The sequence below is a fragment of the Styela clava genome, chromosome 3 (genome assembly GCF_964204865.1).
Source record: "Styela clava chromosome 3, kaStyClav1.hap1.2, whole genome shotgun sequence".
Taxonomy (NCBI): domain Eukaryota; kingdom Metazoa; phylum Chordata; class Ascidiacea; order Stolidobranchia; family Styelidae; genus Styela; species Styela clava.
Genome location: NC_135252.1, coordinates 5,119,883 through 5,125,160, shown reverse-complemented (window position 1 = coordinate 5,125,160; position 5,278 = coordinate 5,119,883). Strand labels below are relative to the sequence as shown.

The 5,278-nt window shown below is 57.3% G+C and overlaps 2 non-coding genes and 1 pseudogene across 2 annotated transcripts; all 3 read left to right on the top strand.

The window, feature by feature from the left end:
• The first annotated feature begins 1,579 nt into the window (after window positions 1-1,579).
• On the top strand, window positions 1,580-3,385 carry LOC144421140 (small subunit ribosomal RNA). The gene has a single exon (XR_013474992.1). It is a non-coding gene; the product is annotated as a small subunit ribosomal RNA (ribosomal RNA).
• Window positions 3,386-3,683: 298 nt separating this feature from the next.
• On the top strand, window positions 3,684-3,837 carry LOC144421126 (5.8S ribosomal RNA). The gene has a single exon (XR_013474978.1). It is a non-coding gene; the product is annotated as a 5.8S ribosomal RNA (ribosomal RNA).
• A 288-nt stretch (window positions 3,838-4,125) lies between these two features.
• The window catches only part of LOC144421147 (large subunit ribosomal RNA), a 3,665-nt pseudogene continuing 2,512 nt past the window's right edge, over window positions 4,126-5,278 (top strand).

The following is a 5,278-nucleotide window of genomic DNA, read 5'->3' as shown; positions in this document are numbered from 1 at the left end:
GCGTCGCCGGCATCGGCGTCGAAAGAAGCCGAGCCGAAAAAAGTTAAAGTACAAACGTGCAAGCATACTAACCTAACCCTAGGTAAGGCATGTTAGAGCGAAAGACAGTAAACTCGAATGAGCCAAGAAAGAGCGGCGTGCGGGGCCGTTCGGAGCGCACACATCTCTCGGTGGCTGGCGGGCGAGAGAGTGCTGCGTCGCCGGCATCGGCGTCGAAAGAAGCAGAGCCGAAAAAAGTTAAAGTACAAACGTGCAAGCATACTAACCTAACCCTAGGTAAGGCATGTTAGAGCGAAAGACAGTAAACTCGAATGAGCCAAGAAAGAGCGGCGTGCGGGGCCGGTCGGAGCGCACACATCTCTCGGTGGCTGGCGGGCGAGAGAGTGCTGCGTCGCCGGCATCGGCGTCGAAAGAAGCAGAGCCGAAAAAAGTTAAAGTACAAACGTGCAAGCATACTAACCTAACCCTAGGTAAGGCATGTTAGAGCGAAAGACAGTAAACTCGAATGAGCCAAGAAAGAGCGGCGTGCGGGGCCGGTCGGAGCGCACACATCTCTCGGTGGCTGGCGGGCGAGAGAGTGCTGCGTCGCCGGCATCGGCGTCGAAAGAAGCCGAGCCGAAAAAAGTTAAAGTACAAACGTGCAAGCATACTAACCTAACCCTAGGTAAGGCATGTTAGAGCGAAAGACAGTAAACTCGAATGAGCCAAGAAAGAGCGGCGTGCGGGGCCGGTCGGAGCGCACACATCTCTCGGTGGCTGGCGGGCGAGAGAGTGCTGCGTCGCCGGCATCGGCGTCGAAAGAAGCCGAGCCGAAAAAAGTTAAAGTACAAACGTGCAAGCATACTAACCTAACCCTAGGTAAGGCATGTTAGAGCGAAAGACAGTAAACTCGAATGAGCCAAGAAAGAGCGGCGTGCGGGGCCGGTCGGAGCGCACACATCTCTCGGTGGCTGGCGGGCGAGAGAGTACTGCGTCGCCGGCATCGGCGTCGAAAGAAGCAGAGCCGAAAAAAGTTAAAGTACAAACGTGCAAGCATACTAACCTAACCCTAGGTAAGGCATGTTAGAGCGAAAGACAGTAAACTCGAATGAGCCAAGAAAGAGCGGCGTGCGGGGCCGGTCGGAGCGCACACATCTCTCGGTGGCTGGCGGGCGAGAGAGTGCTGCGTCGCCGGCATCGGCGTCGAAAGAAGCAGAGCCGAAAAAAGTTAAAGTACAAACGCGATGCTAATGAGCGAGCCGTTGTCTCGACTAATATGTAGGGGGCGTTCGATCGAGCGTCTGGCTTGAGCGCTTGTCGGCCTAGCAGAACGGTCGCATTGTTATGCCCGGGTTTTAGGCACCGCTGCAGGCGGCCGGCAGAGCTCTTGTTTGTGCGAAACTGAATGGATCGAGCCCGAGAGAGGGCGAGCAAAGAAAAAACGCAAATCGCTCCGCCTGGCACTGCCGGCGAGAGCGTGGACGTCGCGGCCAGCGACTGTCGAAGCTGAGTACGGCCGCAGGCGATCGCCTCGGTCTTAAACGAATGCGACGAGCACGCGCCGGGCGGCCCAGCAAGGGCCGAGCGCAGCTGTCGCAGCTATCTGGTTGATCCGGCCAGTAGTGATATGCTTGTCTCAAAGATTAAGCCATGCAGGTGCAAGTACGAGTTCTCGTAAAGCGAAACTGCGAATGGCTCATTAAATCAGTCTTGGTTTATTTGGTCTCGTAAGCGAAGTGGATAACTGTGGTAATTCTAGAGCTAATACATGCATTAAGCGCCGACTTCGGAAGGCGCGCTTTTATCAGATCAAAACCGACCGGGTTCGTCCTGTGACGTTTGATGACTCTGGATAACCACGCGGATCGTACGGTCTCTGCACCGACGACGTATCATTCAAGTGTCTGCCCTATCAACTGTCGTGGGTACGCTACGTGCCTACCTTTGTGATAACGGGTAACGGGGAATCAGGGTTCGATTCCGGAGAGCCTGAGAAACGGCTACCACATCCAAGGAAGGCAGCAGGCGCGCAAATTACCCATTCCCGACGCGGGGAGGTAGTGACGAAAAATAACAATACAGGACTGTAACGAGGCCCTGTAATTGGAATGAGTACATCCTAAAACTCTTAACGAGTATCCATTGGAGGGCAAGTCTGGTGCCAGCAGCCGCGGTAATTCCAGCTCCAACAGTGTATGCTAAAGTTGTTGCGGTTGAAAAGCTCGTAGTTGGATTTTGGGCGAGCGCCGCCGGTCCGTCGCAAGGCGTGTCACTGGTTGCGTTCGCCTCACCTTCGGTTCTCCGTCGGTGCTCTTGACTGAGTGTCGGCGGTGACCGATAAGTTTACTTTGAAAAAATTAGAGTGTTCAAAGCAGGCTGTTCGCCTGCATAGTGTTGCATGGAATAATGGAATAGGACCTCGGTTCTATTTTGTTGGTTTTCGGAGCACGAGGTAATGATTAAGAGGGACAGACGGGGGCGTCCGTACTCTGCCGTTAGAGGTGAAATTCTTGGGTCGGCGGAAGACGAACTACTGCGAAAGCATTCGCCAAGAATGTTTTCTTTAATCAAGAGCGAAAGTCAGAGGTTCGAAGACGATCAGATACCGTCCTAGTTCTGACTATAAACGATGCCAACTAGCGATCGGGAGGCGTTACCATGACGACCTTTCCGGCAGCTTCCGGGAAACCAAAGTCATTGGGTTCCGGGGGAAGTTTGGTTGCAAAGCTGAAACTTAAAGGAATTGACGGAAGGGCACCACCAGGAGTGGAGCCTGCGGCTTAATTTGACTCAACACGGGGAAACTCACCCGGCCCGGACACAGGTAGGATTGACAGATTGAGAGCTCTTTCTTGATTCTGTGGGTGGTGGTGCATGGCCGTTCTTAGTTGGTGGAGCGATTTGTCTGGTTAATTCCGATAACGAACGAGACTCTGGCATGCTAAATAGTTACGCGACCTTCTCGGTCGGCGTCTAACTTCTTAGAGGGACTAGTGGCGTTTAGCCACACGAGATTGAGCAATAACAGGTCTGTGATGCCCTTAGATGTCCGGGGCCGCACGCGCGCTACACTGAGTGAAGCAGCGAGTGTCTAACCTAGGCCGAAAGGTCCGGGTAACCCGTTGAACCTCATTCGTGATTGGGATAGGGACTTGCAATTGTTTCCCTTGAACGAGGAATTCCCAGTAAGCGCAAGTCATCAACTTGCGTTGATTACGTCCCTGCCCTTTGTACACACCGCCCGTCGCTACTACCGATTGAATGGTTTAGTGAGATCCTTGGATCGGCCCCGTCGCGGCTGGCAACGGCCGCGTCGGCGTGTCGAGAAGACGATCAAACTTGATCATTTAGAGGAAGTAAAAGTCGTAACAAGGTTTCCGTAGGTGAACCTGCGGAAGGATCATTACCGAAAGTGGTGGTAGGCCCCGGCCGACCGCGCACTTAATTGTCTTTGGGTGCCGCCGAGAGGGCGGCCGTCAATCGGGGTTCCGCCCCGTGCGACACGCGTAACACGTTGGCATAGCAAGGCAGCCGAGTGCGATGGTGGCTTCTGGGCACCGCGCTCGATGTGCCGCCGGCCCAGCCCGGCGGTCGCTCGGCGCCGTTTGTTGTTGTTTTTGTGCAGTTGTTGTCGGTGGTGGTTTTGTGGTCGATCCCACAGTGTGACGTCCGCGCGCTTCGGCGCCGGGCGAAACGTCGAGGACGACTCTTAACGGTGGATCACTCGGCTCGCGAGTCGATGAAGGACGCAGCCAAGTGCGAGAAGTAATGTGAATTGCAGAACACATTGAACGTCGACCTTCTGAACGCAAATTGCGGTCTCGGGTCAATCCCGGGACCGCGTCTGCCTCAGGGTCGCGTTCGTCCTCACCCGAGGGCCGTCGCCTGGCCTCTGCGAAGACGGCCGGGCGTCGCCCCAAGTTGAAGCGGTCGCCGAGCTTTCTCGGCGCGACCGCGTGTCCCGTACACCGCCGGCCCCTTGACGTGTTCAACTACGTTCGAGGGGCGGGTCCAGGTCGGTCGGTCCGGTCACGAGATCAAGACCGACCGTGGGCCAAGGCGGCGACGGTACGCGCTCGGTCGGCGCCGGCGGCGACGACTTGCGATGCCAGCGGGCCGTGTAAGAAGCGGCCCGCTTGACACATACGACCTGAGTTCAGGCGAGAGCACCCGCTGAATTTAAGCATATTATTAAGCGGAGGAAAAGAAACCAACAGGGATTCCCTGAGTAACGGCGAGTGAACCGGGAAGAGTCCAGCGTCGAATCTGCGCGCTTTTCGAGCGCGCAGAGTTGTGACGTACGGAAGTCCCAGTGCGGCTGACGGCGAGCGCCGGTGTCCTTCTGATCGAGGCCTCGACCCACGGCGGGTGTTAGGCCCATAGGGGCGCTTGCCTTGGCCGCTTCGGGTCTTCTCGGAGTCGGGTTGTTTGGGAATGCAGCCCAAAGCGGGTGGTAAACTCCACCTAAGACTAAATACGGTCGCGAGACCGATAGCGGACAAGTACCGTGAGGGAAAGTTGAAAAGCACTTTGAAGAGAGAGTTCAAGAGTACGTGAAACCGTTGAGAGGCAAACGGGAGGGCCCGTCAGGTCGCCGGCTCGCTTTCAGTTGGGTGCGGGGGCGCGCCGTCTCGGTTCGCGGACGCTTAAGGCGCCGCTGCCGAGTCGGCTCGCGCACCGTCTCAGCGCACTAGCGACCGGCGCGTGTCACGACCGGTTTGCCGTCGGTCTAAGTCCCCGCGCGAAGGTGGCCTCCGCTCCGGCGGGGGTGTTACAGCGCGCGGGCGGTGCGGCCCGGCGGCGGATCGAGGAAAGGATGCCGCGCGCTCTCTGTGTGCGGCCGTCGCCGTTCGGCTGGCTTGTCGTTCGCCTGCACTGTACGCTTCGGTGGCGCGCCGTCGACGCGCTCGGGGTCCGTGGCCACGTCGGCCACCCTCCCGACCCGTCTTGAAACACGGACCAAGGAGTCTAACATGAGCGCGAGTCGTCGAGTGGTTCGAGACTCGCAGGCGAAATGAAAGTGAAGGCGGCCTTTGGCCGAACGAGGTCGGACCCGGAGCCCCGTGCGGGCGCCGGCGCACGACCGGCCGATCGCACCCGCTCTGCCGGGGCGGTCGCGCAAGAGCGTCCATGTTGGGACCCGAAAGATGGTGAACTATGCCTGGGAAGGTCGAAGCCAGAGGAAACTCTGGTGGAGGACCGTAGCGATTCTGACGTGCAAATCGATCGTCCTATTTGGGTATAGGGGCGAAAGACTAATCGAACCATCTAGTACCTGGTTCCTTCCGAAGTTTCCCTC